The sequence below is a fragment of the Chiloscyllium punctatum genome, chromosome 27 (assembly GCF_047496795.1).
Source record: "Chiloscyllium punctatum isolate Juve2018m chromosome 27, sChiPun1.3, whole genome shotgun sequence".
NCBI classification, from domain to species: Eukaryota; Metazoa; Chordata; class Chondrichthyes; order Orectolobiformes; family Hemiscylliidae; genus Chiloscyllium; species Chiloscyllium punctatum.
This window is the reverse complement of record NC_092765.1, coordinates 28,062,145-28,075,787: the sequence shown is the minus strand read 5'-3', so window position 1 is coordinate 28,075,787 and position 13,643 is coordinate 28,062,145.

Sequence of the window (13,643 nt, the reverse complement as noted above, 5' to 3'; positions counted from 1 at the left end):
GTTTTGCAGAATCAAATCTGTACTTTCAGTAGAGATACTGTACCATGATGACAATGGATTTTCCTGAGGTTGTGAAAAGTGCTACATAAATGCAAGTTATTTATTTTTCTCCCCCTGCACTGTTTTAATATAATGGGCATGAACAAGACACTGTGGCCATTGAAGGTATTGTGCAGGAGTGCCTGTTTTCTTTAAACTAAGTGGTAAGGAGCACAACATCAATGCAAAATCTTAAGCAATATAATGCAATAGTAGCTTGTCACAAATGTGGTTCCAAAATCTCACATGAGTGAAACCAGGGCTGTTCAGCCTTCCACCAATTGCATTGCCTGAAGAACATACTAAGCAACAAAACAAACATGTGTGTTCATGCCCTTGGAACAGAGCCTTGAAGAATATGTCAATACTATAAAGCAGCAAGTTTCTTCCAGTGAAAAACAACTTTCTATAAATAATCAACATCACCTGATCTGGATCCATCACTGTGAAAAAGAACCAATGTACTTCTCAGTACATTCTTGTTAGTTACATTAACACCAATCGTTTCAGCAAGAATCTCTGATTTACCAGAACCCAACAGAGGATGTATAAGATTGCCAATTTTAACTCACTTTTTTCTGCATTGTCCTAGGGTTTCCTGATTTACCTTTTGAAACATACATATCAAGTCAAAGAATTGGGGCAAAAATAGGAGAGATAAGAAATAAATGTACTGCAAATGTTGCAAAAACAAGTGATCTAGGCAACACATCTGGGTGTGTGGATGAATGTTAGACATTGCTTCTGTTGGGAGTGCAAGGTTTGAGGAGCGGTGTTGGGTCGGACTTCAGGAGGCTGGAGCAAACTTGAAATTATGTCACAAAACTGTGCCACATTCAGTCTGAGTGGGACAGCATGCTAAGAGTTAGATCTCATTAGAAGGAACACTCTGGAAGACACACCAGTGTGAGATTCAGCCAGATGTCTTTTAAACATTGTAATTGTAACGGCCTTCACCACTTCCTCTGGCAGCGCATTCTATACACACACCACCCTCTGTGTGAAACAGCTACACCTTAGGTCCTTTTTAAACATTTCCTCTCTCATCTTAAACCTATGCCCTCTAGTCTTGAGCTCCCCAATCCTGGGAAAAAGACTTTGGCTATTCACCCTATCCATATCCCATTATAAACCTGAGGGTCACCGCTCAACCTCTAATGCTCCAGGGAAAAAAGCCCCAGCCTTTTCAGCCTCTTCCTATAACTCAAACCCTCCAGTTCTGGCAACATCTTGGTAAATCTTTTCTGCACCCTCTCAAGTTTAATAACATCCTTCCTATAGAAGGATGACCAGAATTGTAAATAGTATTCTAAAAGTGACCTCACCAATGTACTGTACAGTCGGGTAACATCTCAACTCTTTTACTCAATATTTTGACCAATAAAGGCAAGTGTACCAAATTCTTTCTTTAACACCCTGTCTACCTGTGACTCTACTTTCAAGCAACTATGCACCCGTACCACTAGGACTCTTTGTTTGGCAACTGTCCCCAGTGTCTTACCATTAAGTGTGTAAGACCTACCCTGGTTTGCCTTACCAAAATGCAACACCGCACATTTATCTAAATAAACCTCTAACTGCCACTCCTTGGTCCACTGGCCCATCTGATCAAGGTCCCATTGTATTCCTATCCCTCAGATTCCCTCCAATGACTTACCAACACTGACGTGAGGTTCACCAGTCTATAGTTCCCTGGCGTTTCCTTATAGCTTTACTTAAATAATAGCACCACATGAGCCAGCGTCCAGACTTCTGGCACCTCACCTGTGTCTGTCCAAGGTACAACTTATTCAGCAAGGTCCCCAGCAATAACTTCCCTAGCTTCCCACAAACTTCTCATCATAAAAGACTTATTACGTAATGTTGTATCCTTTGGATTTGCCCAGCGAGGATGTCCACCGAGTTCATTACAGGACCTGCTACTGGTCAACAACACAGGGCTGCCAGGCAACTAGATACTCCAATTAGTCTGGAGGGTTCCACTGACACCCTCAACCAGCTTGCCAGGGGCAAACCCCTGTGGCTTGGTGAGCTGACAAGTTTCCCAGTGTATTCTAGGACTTCCTGGAGTCCTGGAAGAATGTTTGACAACTGAGAGATACCCTCTTGGGAGGAGGGGCTGTTGTAACTCTGCTGCCAAAGATGGGTGATCACCACTTTCTTACAAAATGGTGTACGGTCTTCCTCCTCAGCATTCATTACAAGATCTTTGCCAGGGCAATGTTTTCCCACCTTGGCACTGTGCTAGGTCAGATGGTTCACTCCAACCAGTCCTACAAGGTCCCAGGCTGGACTGTGTAGTTGGGACCTGATCCACCTTCCATGCACTGGTCTGTCAGCAGCCATCTTCCACCTTGATGAGGGAAAGGTGTTTGGCTTATGCTGATGGCATGCACCTCATGTTCAAAGAGCAGCTGACCTGCAGATAGATGCATGATTGCCCAAGAGTTATTCTCTGTAGTTTCTTCTGCAAGGGTCAAGTGGGGACAATGTTTAACACTACTCACCAATTAGTGGTGAAGGACTCCCTGTTGGAGGAGCTCAGGGCTTTAGTCTGGAACATCACCCTTCTCCTGTACTGGAAATTTATCTTAGCCCTGCTAACTGGCAAGAGCTAGAGGCTAAAGTCACCATGTGCTTAAGGCACTGAGCACAAGTGTTCTGAGTTGAGTGCCAGTCATAAACCAAATGATCATCAGCACATTGTGGAATCAGTCGGTCCCATTTTACCCTCCTGCGGAGGTTGTTACAAAAAAGCAGAGGATGGTCCCAGACCTCTCCGAGACAAAATGTAGCAATGTGTGTTGCTGCTGAGGCACTGAACCTCCTACGTGGGGAGAGTGGTCAGCAACAGTGTGTCATCATTCCTAAGCAGCAATATTCCATCTTCGGATGCTCCTGCGATACCTTTATGTTGGCCACACTCCTAAGTGGTGCGCCCTGGCAACCTATTTCTTCCATCAGGTGTAGCTCCTGTTTGTAGATAGTACTGGTCGTTGTAACACGCTATGGGAGTTACCTGTCTTTTACCAGGAACTGATCTGAGTTTGGGACCCAGTCACCTCACACCAAACTGGCTGCTGGTTGTTAGAGAATCAGCACTCAGGAATCTGCAACCCTCCCAGGCTGGTTTTAGGTGCCTGGCAGAGGACAGGGCTAAGGTTGTTGGGGTGACCAGAATCAGGGGCATTTTGGATGCTGGAGGAGCAGGTTCGATGATGCCACAGGAACTGGCCTCGAGGGAGTCAGGCTCCGAGGGCTACCATAATATCAAGATGTCTCAAGGGTGCAGTGGGCCTCTGTCTGAGTTAACCATGGTTTGGAGAAAATTTCACTTTGGCCCCATGTCCCAAAACATACCCTAGCTTTGCGTCCAATTGCCTGTCTCTGGGACCCGACCCCAGAAGCTTCTAAAAATCAATTCTTCCCTTTCTGACCTTTGATCGTCTATCTGCAGGTCCTGAGGGTCATATCCCAGCATCAGCCACAGTCTCCACCATGATGCTGCCATGTTCTGGTGGTGCTGCCTTCTGATTGGCTGACAGCTTTTCAATCTGCTCTGAGGATTGCAATTTTGGCAGAAAGCTCACCAGCAACCATTGTTTCTCTCTGTGAAATCTTTCAGACTGAGCTGCGTCAATGTAAAATCTTTTTAAATGTCATTCAACACATACTTACTTAAAATCTGAATAAAATTTTGACCTACAGGAGGTTCTGCTATAACATGGTAGTTCAGTTCTCATGCAAACCCCATAACAGTAGCACCATTTAAACTAGTGAGGCTGGAATCACATTATAACCAATGCACGCTTTAAAAGTTCGCTCTATAGAAACAGTGTCCCCAATTCATTAATCATGTTATAGCAAATTTGCATTAATGGAACGTGCGTTGTAGCAGAACGGCCTGTACTGGGTGCCCTTTAATTCACTGGTTTATTCCATCTCAACAATCCGATTTCAACATTGTCCATGTAGTTTTGGCTATCAATCTACTTTGGTTGCTCTTTGTAACTAGTTCGCTCTTCAGAATTATAAAGCATGTTGTGCACAGCTACAATTGCAATGAATGAGTTAAAAGCACAGTTTCTCAGTTTGTTCTGAAGACTGTGTGGCATATGATGCAAGTTGAGCCCCAGGCTATTCCAACTCAGTAAATTTCAGATCAAGCTTTCCTGGCACTGCTGATAGTTGTTGTACATATGAAAACTATCTGGAACTAACTGGAATTTACACTGCTAGTCAAGGGCCAGATAATGGGAATTTCTGCTGGCATTTGGAAGGCACCAACAGACAACGCCGACATCAAACTTAACTTTCATTTCTGCGCTAGGAGCTATTACAAAGAAGTTTGCATTTTCAGATGCAATTATGTTATTGGATATCTGTGCATTGCATATTAAATCCATATTATGTAAAGCCGTGGAATTGACAAAGTAGTTCCTCTTACTTAGAGTCCATTTTGATGAGTTTCTATTGTTGATTATACCAGACATTCAGAGGGGCCCATAGAGACAGAGGTTTTTTTAAAAAATTGTTCACATTATAAAAAGTATCTTTCCAGCCTTTTAGCCTTCCACTTTGCCACATAATACTTCCTGTTGGAAAACAGACTGTTAATCTGCTTCCAGATCCCTGGCAATATTAAAACTGGCTGCGAGGGAACAGGGAAGTGAATGATGGATCACTTTACTTCTTACACTCAATCCCTGCAGCCCAATTGGTAGCATTTTAGTCTCCAGTGTGAAGGTTGCATGTTCAAGACCCATTCCAGGACTTGAGCACAAAAATCAAAACCAATACAGTATTAAGACAGTGATGTAAAACTAAGACGCCTTAATCCCCAAGATATAAAAGATCCCACAGCACTTACTTTAGAGTTTTGGGGAGTTATTGCCAGGGTTCTGACCAATATTTATCCCTCAGTTAACATGACAGTGAACAGACTCTCTAACTGTTGCTGTTTGTAGGAGTTTTCTGTGTTGAAGTTGGCTGCCTCATTTCCCATATTCCAAATGTTTCAAAAGTATTTCATTGGCTGTGAAGCAATTTAATACTTCCAGAAGTTGTGAAAATTAATATATAAATATAACTATTTTGGGGTTCCTGTTAATCCTCCTGGGATTTGAAACATAATGGACAGAATCCTTTGTTCCCAGAAATGGTGAACTTGGAGGCAGGAAGGGCATTCAATAATGGAATGCCCAAACCCCATTATCTTCTCATCCAATGGAATGAAGTTCTCGGAATTAGGTTTTGAAAGTCCGTGGTTGACCTTCCTGCCCTGTCACTAACTAAGGCCATTAAGTAGGTAATTAAGGCCTCGTAAGAGCCTCCCCACTCGTGCTGAGTCAACCTAAGCTTGTCAGCTTGGTGGAGGGATCCCTCGATCAAAGGCAATCAGTGTCTGATTGAAAGGATGGGGCAAAAGGCAGGGTTGTGTCTGCTGATAACCACTCATGGTGCCAATTTTCCTTGTCCTGTCTCCCTTCAAATCCCAATCCCAGATACACCTCCCGCGAGGCCAAATCACTCCCCTTATCTCTTGGTCCTCTGAAATCCCTGGTGCACATCAGGCAACAGTTAAGGACTCTTCATTGGTGCTGTGGAATGTCAGAGTTGCTGCCCTCTGATTGGCTAGCAGCACTGCCCCTGAAGCTTTAATTTCAGATGAAGGCCCAATGATGAACTTGCCAATGCCTTTCAAGGCAATAGACAATAGACAATAGGTGCAGGAGTAGGCCATTCCACCCTTCGAGCCTGCACCACCATTCAATATGATCATGGCTGATCATCCTTAATCAGTATCCTGTTCCTGCCTTATCTACATAACCCTTGATTCCACAATCCTTGAGAGCTCTATCCAACTCTTTCTTAAATGAATCCAGAGACTGGGCCTCCACTGCCCTCTGGGGCAGAGCATTCCACACAGCCACCACTCTCTGGGTGAAGACGTTTCTCCTCATCTCTGTCCTAAATGGTCTACCCCGTATTTTTAAGCTGTGTCCTCTGGTTCAGCACTCACCCATCAGCAGAAACATGTTTCCTGCCTCCAGAGTGTCCAATCCTTTAATAATCTTATATGTCTCAATCAGATTCCCTCTCAGTCTTCTAAACTCAAGGGTATACAAGCCCAGTCACTCCAGTCTTTCAGTGTAAGGTAATCCTGCCATTCCAGGAATTGACCTCATGAACCTACGCTGCACTCCCTCAATAGCCAGAATGTCTTTCCTCAAATTTGGAGACTAGAACTGCACACAGTTCTCCAGGTGTGGTCTCACCAGGGTCCTGTACAGCTTCAGAAGAACCTCTTTGCTTCTATACTCAATCCCTCTTGTTATGAAGGCAATTAGCCTTCTTCACTACTTGCTGTACCTGCATGCTTACCTTCATTGATTGGTGTACAAGAACACCCAGATCTCTCTGTATTGCCCCTTTACCTAAATTGATTCCATTTAGGTAGTAACCTGCCTTCCTGTTCTTGCCACCAAAGTGGATAACCATACATTTATCCACATTAAACTGCATCTGCCATGCATCTGACCACTCACTTAACTTGTCCAGGTCACCCTGTAATCTCCTAACATCCTCATCACATTTCACCCTGCTACCCAGCTTAGTATCATCAGTAAATTTGCTAATGTTATTGCTAATACCATCTTCTATATCATTAACATATATTGTAAAAAGGTGCGGTCCCAGCACTGATCCCTACGGTACCCCACTGGTCACTGCCTGCCATTCCGAAATGGAGCCGTTTATCACTACTCTTTGTTTCCTATCAGCCAACCAACTTTCAATCCAAGTTAGTACTTTGCCCCCAATACCATGCACCCTAATTTTGCTCACTAACCTCCTATGTGGGACTTTATCAAAAGCTTTCTGAAAGTCCAGGTACACTACATCCACTGGATCTCCCTTGTCCATCTTCAGAGTTACATCCTCAAAAAATTCCAGAAGATTAGTCAAGCATGATTTCCCCTTCATAAATCCATGCTGACTCTGACCTATCCTGTTACTACTATCCAGATGTGTCATAATTTCATCCTTTATAATAGACTCCAGCAACTTTCCCACCACTGAGGTCAGACTAACTGGTCTATAATTTCCTGTTTTCTCTCTCCCACCTTTCTTAAAAAGTGGTACAACATTAGCCACCCTCCAATCCACAGAAACTCATCCCAAATCTATCAAACTCTGGAAAATAATCACTAACGCATCCACGATTTCCCGAGCCACCTTCTTCAGTACACTGGGATGTAGACCATCAGGCCCCGGGGACTTATCAACCTTCAGAACTAACAGTCTCTCCAACACCAATTTCTGGCAAATATAAATCCCTTAAGTTCAGGTCCTTCAGCCACTGTTACCTCAGGGAGATTGCTTGTGTCTTCCCCAGTGAACACAGATCTGAAGTACCAATTCAATTCTTCTGCCATTTCTTGGTCCCCCGTAATATATTCCCCTGTTTCTGTCTTCCAGGGCCCAATTTTAGTCTTAACCATTTTTTTGCCTTTCACATACCTAAAAAAGCTTTTACTATCCTCTTTTATATTTTTGGCCAGTTTACCTTTGTACCTCATTTTTTCTCTGCATATTTCCTTCTTAGTAATCCCCTGTTATTCTTTAAAAGCTTCCCAGTCCTTCATTTTCCCACTTATCTTTGCTATGTTATATTTTTTCTCTTTTAACTTTATATGTTTCTTAACTTCCCTCGTCAGCCGTGGCCACCCATACCTCCTCCTAGGATCTTTCTTCCTTTTTGGAATGAACTGATCCTGCATTTTCTGCATTATACACAGAAATATCCACCATTGTTCCTCCACTGTCATCCCTGCTAAGGTATTGCACCATTGAACTTTGGCCAGTTCCTCCCTCATAGCTCCATAGTTCCCTTTATTCAACAGAAATATTGTCACTTCCGATTATACCCTCTCCCTCTCAAATTGCAGATTGAAGCTTATTGTATTATGGTCACTACTTCCCAATGGCTCCTTCACTTCGAGGTCCCTGACCAATTCTGGTTCGTTGCACAATACCAGATCCAGAATTGCCTTCTCCCTGGTCAGCTCCACCACCAGTTGTTCTAAGAATCCATCTCGGAGGCACTCCACAAAGTCTCTTTCTTGAGGTCCAATACCATCGTGATTCTCCCAGTCTACCTGCATGTTGAAATCCCCCATAACAACTGTAGTAACATCTTTGCGACAGGTCAATTTCAGCTCCTGATTCAACTTACATCCAACATCCAGACTACTGTTTGGGGGCCTGTAGATAACTCCTGAGGGGATTTTTTTACCCTTAGAATTTCTCAGCTCTATCCATACTGACTCTACATCCCCTGATTCTAGGTCCCCCGTGCAAGGGACTGAATATCATCGCTTACCAACATGGCCACCCCACACCCTCTGCCCATCAGTCTGTCCTTACGATAGCACGTGTAGCCTTGAATATTCATTTCCCAGGCCCTGTCCACTTGAAGCCATGTCTCAGTTATTCCCACAATATCGTATCTGCCAATTTCCAGAAGAGCCTCAAGCACATCCATCTTATTTCTAATGCTTTGTGCATTCATGTATAGTATTTTTAATTTGTTACTGCCCTCACCCTTCCCATCAACTCCTATTTCACTCAACCTTACAGCATGATCCCTTTCTGAGTTTTTTGCCTCATTGATACAGTTGTATTGCTTGACTTTCCTTGTTCTAACTTTCCCTTCAATTTCCTTCTTAAACATCCAGTTTGTCCCCTTCCCCGCTCCCCCCCCCCGCCCCATTACTTAGTTTAAATGTAGCTGTGTTGCAGTAGCAAACCTGCCTGCCAGAATGCTGGTACCTAACCTATTAAGGTGCAAACCATCTCTCTTGTAGAATTTATGCTTACCACAAAACATACCCCAGTGATCCAAGAATTTAAATCCTTGCTTCTTGCACCAGTTCCCCAGCCACACGTTCAAGTCCATTATCTCCCTGTTTCTGGCCTCACCAGCCCAAGGAACTGGAAGCAAACTGGAGATAACCACCTTGGACGTCCTGCTTTTCAGCCTGCTTCCTAGTTCTCCGAAGTCCCGCTGTAGTATGTTCCTTCTCTTATTCCCGACATCATTTGTGCCGACATGTACCATGTTGGGTTTATTGTAATCCTGGGAGATTTACACATGCAAAATGGAGCAAGGTAATGAAGGGATTTAAACACAAGAATGAACCATTTTTGCAGCGGGTGAGCTGCATGGGGGCAGTTATGATCAATTACACCTCAGGGCACTCTAAGCATCCAGAGAGTGGACAAAAAATGTTGCCTTAGCAGTGTCAATAAGGCCAGGGTAGGAGATCACAAGGAGTAAAACTTTTCCAAGATAACAAGTCAGCCTTGCATTAATCAACATTGATCAGAATTTACTGATGGTAACCAAATACCCATTTGGTGACTCAATAGTTTAGCAGTGATTTTCTGTGAAAAACTGCCAGAAGACATTTTGAATTACTTGTGTTTAAAGCTGAGAATATTATATTGTGTTGGTAAATATAGTTTTGCAGTTGGATGAGTTCTCACATTGTCAGAGAATTTTGAAATTTTATTGCATGAAAATATTGTGAATCTTAATATTACTATTTTAAAAACACAATAAAGGAATAACTTCCCTATGCTGATCGGAAACATTTTGCATTAACATTTTGTGATTGAAGCAGAGCCCACACTGTACCAAATAAGAAGTATTTCCTTATTATAGCTTCTTTATATCCTTTATATTGCTTCACATTCTTCTGCCCACTAAATGGATTCCCATTTCTCTGGTGCCAGAACAGATGTTTTCCGGAGCATTACTGCAACCTCCTCCTTTGCATTTTTTTGTGGCTCTCATTGACCAGAAACCTGACCTTCAAACAATAATGACCACCTACCCCTCCCTCCTTCCTGTAGGAAACACAACTGGGGCAGCAAGTGGAGGTCTTGCCCCATGCCTTTTCTAGTGGGAAGGGGCTAACCCATTCCCGGATCTCCATCTCTCTACCTCCTGCAGAGACATTGTAGTCAATGTCATTGTTAAATATTGTTTGTGCACTACATTATGAACTTTGAGCACATACCGGTGCTTCTCAGTTAAGGAGAAATGGATTCCATGTAGACAACAGTCATAATACTTTAACACTCTTCGCTCTTTTCAGTCTGGGAACTTTTTCTTCAAAAAGGATATAAAAATAAGCATGCAACAACCTTTTAACAAGCATGTAATTACATAGTAACTAGATTTTTACAGTATTGTTATGCACTTACCAGAATGCTGTGGACAGATGTTGAACATTTTAAAAATAACCGAAACATGTTTACAATGTCTGTTCTGCATCATCACAGAGCCTTTGAATGTTATCTTGTACCCACTTGTTCCATTTCATCGACAGGACACAAATGATTTTGGACTGTTTAGAACATTTTTTCTCAAATTGCTAATGCATATACAAATGTTGGGTAATCAATGAATTTTATGATTTATGGATATAATGTATTCTTACAAGCAAATTTTGAAGTACAGTGGTGACCCCGCAATCCGAACGCCCTATTGTTCGAACAACTTGGAATCCGAACAAATATTTCGAGAAAATTTTGCCTTAATATCCGAACACATTTTCAGAATCCGAACACCATGTACCGTTCAGGTCACACATTGTTTGTTCAGTTCGTCCCGGGACGTAGTTTTGAAAGCATCTCTTGTGTGATCGTCACTAGTTTACCTTGTGTTTTCACCTTGATTTGTGCTTTTTTAAAATTATCACCCCTATGCATTCACCATGGCACCCAAGAATAGCAGTGAAGCAAATAAGTGCATTCACCATTAGCACTCCTCACTAAGGTAAATGAAGTTATTTTCATGTTAGTACATTTATTTCTTGCTTTTATTATTATTACTTGATATTAGGTCATTTACTCATCTTATTTTACCTGAACCATGTGTATTTGCAGTTAAAAGTGTCTTGAAAATGTTTTTTTGGGCCCAGAAACAATTAATTCACTTTCCATTATTTCTTATGGGGAAAATCGTTTCGGAATCCGAACAGCCTCCTGGAACGAATTAGATTCGGATTCTGAGGCACCATTGTATTATGATCAAAAGTTTAAACTTCGCTGATTATAAGGATTTCTAAATCTAACGATAATTTTGCTTACTTCTGTTTAATACATTGTCACCTTTCTCAATATATAGTACAAGTATTCAGACATCATTGGTTGGATTGATTGAGAGTCGGAAAGTGTAGGGCTGAGAAAGCACAGCAGGTCAGGTGGCATCTAAGGAGAAGGAGAGTCAATGTCTCGGGAATAAGCCCTTCATCAGGAACATTCCTGATTCCTGCAAAATGTTGACTCAACCTGCTCCACAGATGCTGCTTGACCTGCTGTGCTTTTCCAATGCCACGCTTTATGACTCTGACTCTCCAGCATCTGCAGTTCTCACATTCTCCTGGATTAATTGAGAGGAAAGGGGGAAAGAAAAATACAAATTAGACCCCCATGTTAAATTTTTGTGACGACTTGATATTTTGGAAGTGCTCACATACTAAATTGAAATTCCTTTGTCTTCTTCAAGGCAGTTTGGAACTTCTGCATTTTGAATGATTGGAGTGCGAAATATGGTTATGAGTCTGGGGATTATACGGGCTAGCTTTAGCAATGTAAGTAGGGGAACCAATGCACAGATTTCTGTTTATCTTTTTCTTGAAGTATTATTTGTTAGAAAAACATGAATATTGAACACTTAGGCCTTCAACTCTTTTGTAGGTATTTTGTAGATGACATTAGTTTTGCGTGTTGTCTGTATAGGGTCTTTCAAGTTCATTAGCTGCTGTTTTAGTGTGTTGGTGGGTTTGTGGGCTACCATGATGCCAAGGGGTCTGAGTACCCTGGCAGGCATTTCCAAGATGTCTTTGATGTAGAGGAGAGTCCAATCCCTGCCCCCAATCCCATCAGTCCCTTCCCCACCCCCCCCAACCCCGTCCGCTCCCACCCCGCCCCAACCCCATCCAACTCCGCCCCAACCCTGACGATCCCCACCCCTACCTGCCCCTAACACCATCCAATCCTGCCCTCCGCCAGCCTCCAACTCCACGCCCCCGTCCACTTCTACCAATGCCCAAACCCTGTCCCTGTCCCCGGCTAGTCTGCTGCGCTCCCCTGCCCCCCACCCCCAGGGCAGCCAGACTGTACACCAACAGTAAGACTGCTGCTACATTTGTGGGGTAAGTCTCCAAATAGTGCGCCTACACACACACACACACACACACACCTTTTTACTGAAACATTTTGATAGGTTCCATCTTTGCCCTATACAGGCCAGTGGTAGAGAGATTATCTGTGGAAGGGGGGTTTAGGGTACACCCTTGTGAAGAACTCCAGGGAAAGTGTGGGGGGAGAGAGAGAGAGGGCAGAAGGTCTGTCATTTAGTGACGGTGACTGGACTGTCCAGGACTGTTCTCGGCAGCATTTCAGTGAGTTCATTTTTAATCATTGTACCTGTAAACAAAAGATGCGATCAGAGTTGAAACTGCTCTTTGACGTAACGTTTCTATCAGGACTTTGAGATCTCCTTTGGATAATCTGATATTCGAATAATCGAGGTTCCTCTAGTGTTTCATTCAGAGGCTCACTGAAGATGTTACCTAGTGTGGTGCGAAACATCTGGAAACAAACTTTCCAACTCAGCAAGCAAACCTACATCTAGAACTGCACCATTATATTAATTCTCAGGCCCCTGCAGTTCTTTTAAGAAGGCGACTATTTGCCTAAATGTGAAGTTTATCATGTTATTTAACTATTTTCAGTTATACGGAAAATGTCATCTTTGTAATGACCTCCCTCTTCTCTGGCAGGAATGGATGGTAGCAACAAATCCGGAAAGCAAAGAGCTTCATTGTTTGATGCCAATAGTGGCATGTTGCTATAGGCTATGGAATGCCATGGGTTGTGCCATGAAAAGAATCAGACTAGAAGTCACAAAAGCAACTGGACAAAAATCACAGCAGCAGTGTTGGGCTACTGGCAGCATTCTTACATCTGAGTCAGAACGTTGTGTTCGAATCCACTTCCAAAGCTGACATTATCTCTTCTGACACTTAATACAGTACTGAGGAAGTGTTGCACTATCAGTGCTGCTGCATTTGGGATAGGATGAGGATTCCTTTGGGACATAAAGAAAGGCCTGTCCTCTCACAAATATGAAAAGTACCAATGTCCTCTTTTGGACAATAGCAGGGCAAATTTACCTTGGTTCCCTGGCGTCAACCAACAATTATGCTGCTCTATGTGTAATCTTGCTATGGATGAAGTGGTTATCATGTTTGACTATATTAGCTGTGTTGTAACAGTGTCCAGCCTCTATGATTACTTCATGAATAGTGTAAAGCATTATGAAAATGTCCAAGGCCTCGAAAAGCAGATATACATTTGTATATTCTTTATTGTAAGTCTTTTGTTTTCCTTCTGTATATTCTTTATTGTTTTGTATAATGCATATAATATCATGCAGGAAAATGTTCACTGGCCTCAACAGGGAGGTACTAGCTAGTAACACTTCTCACCAAGGAGATCGCTTTTTAGTTTTCACTCCATCAATTGGC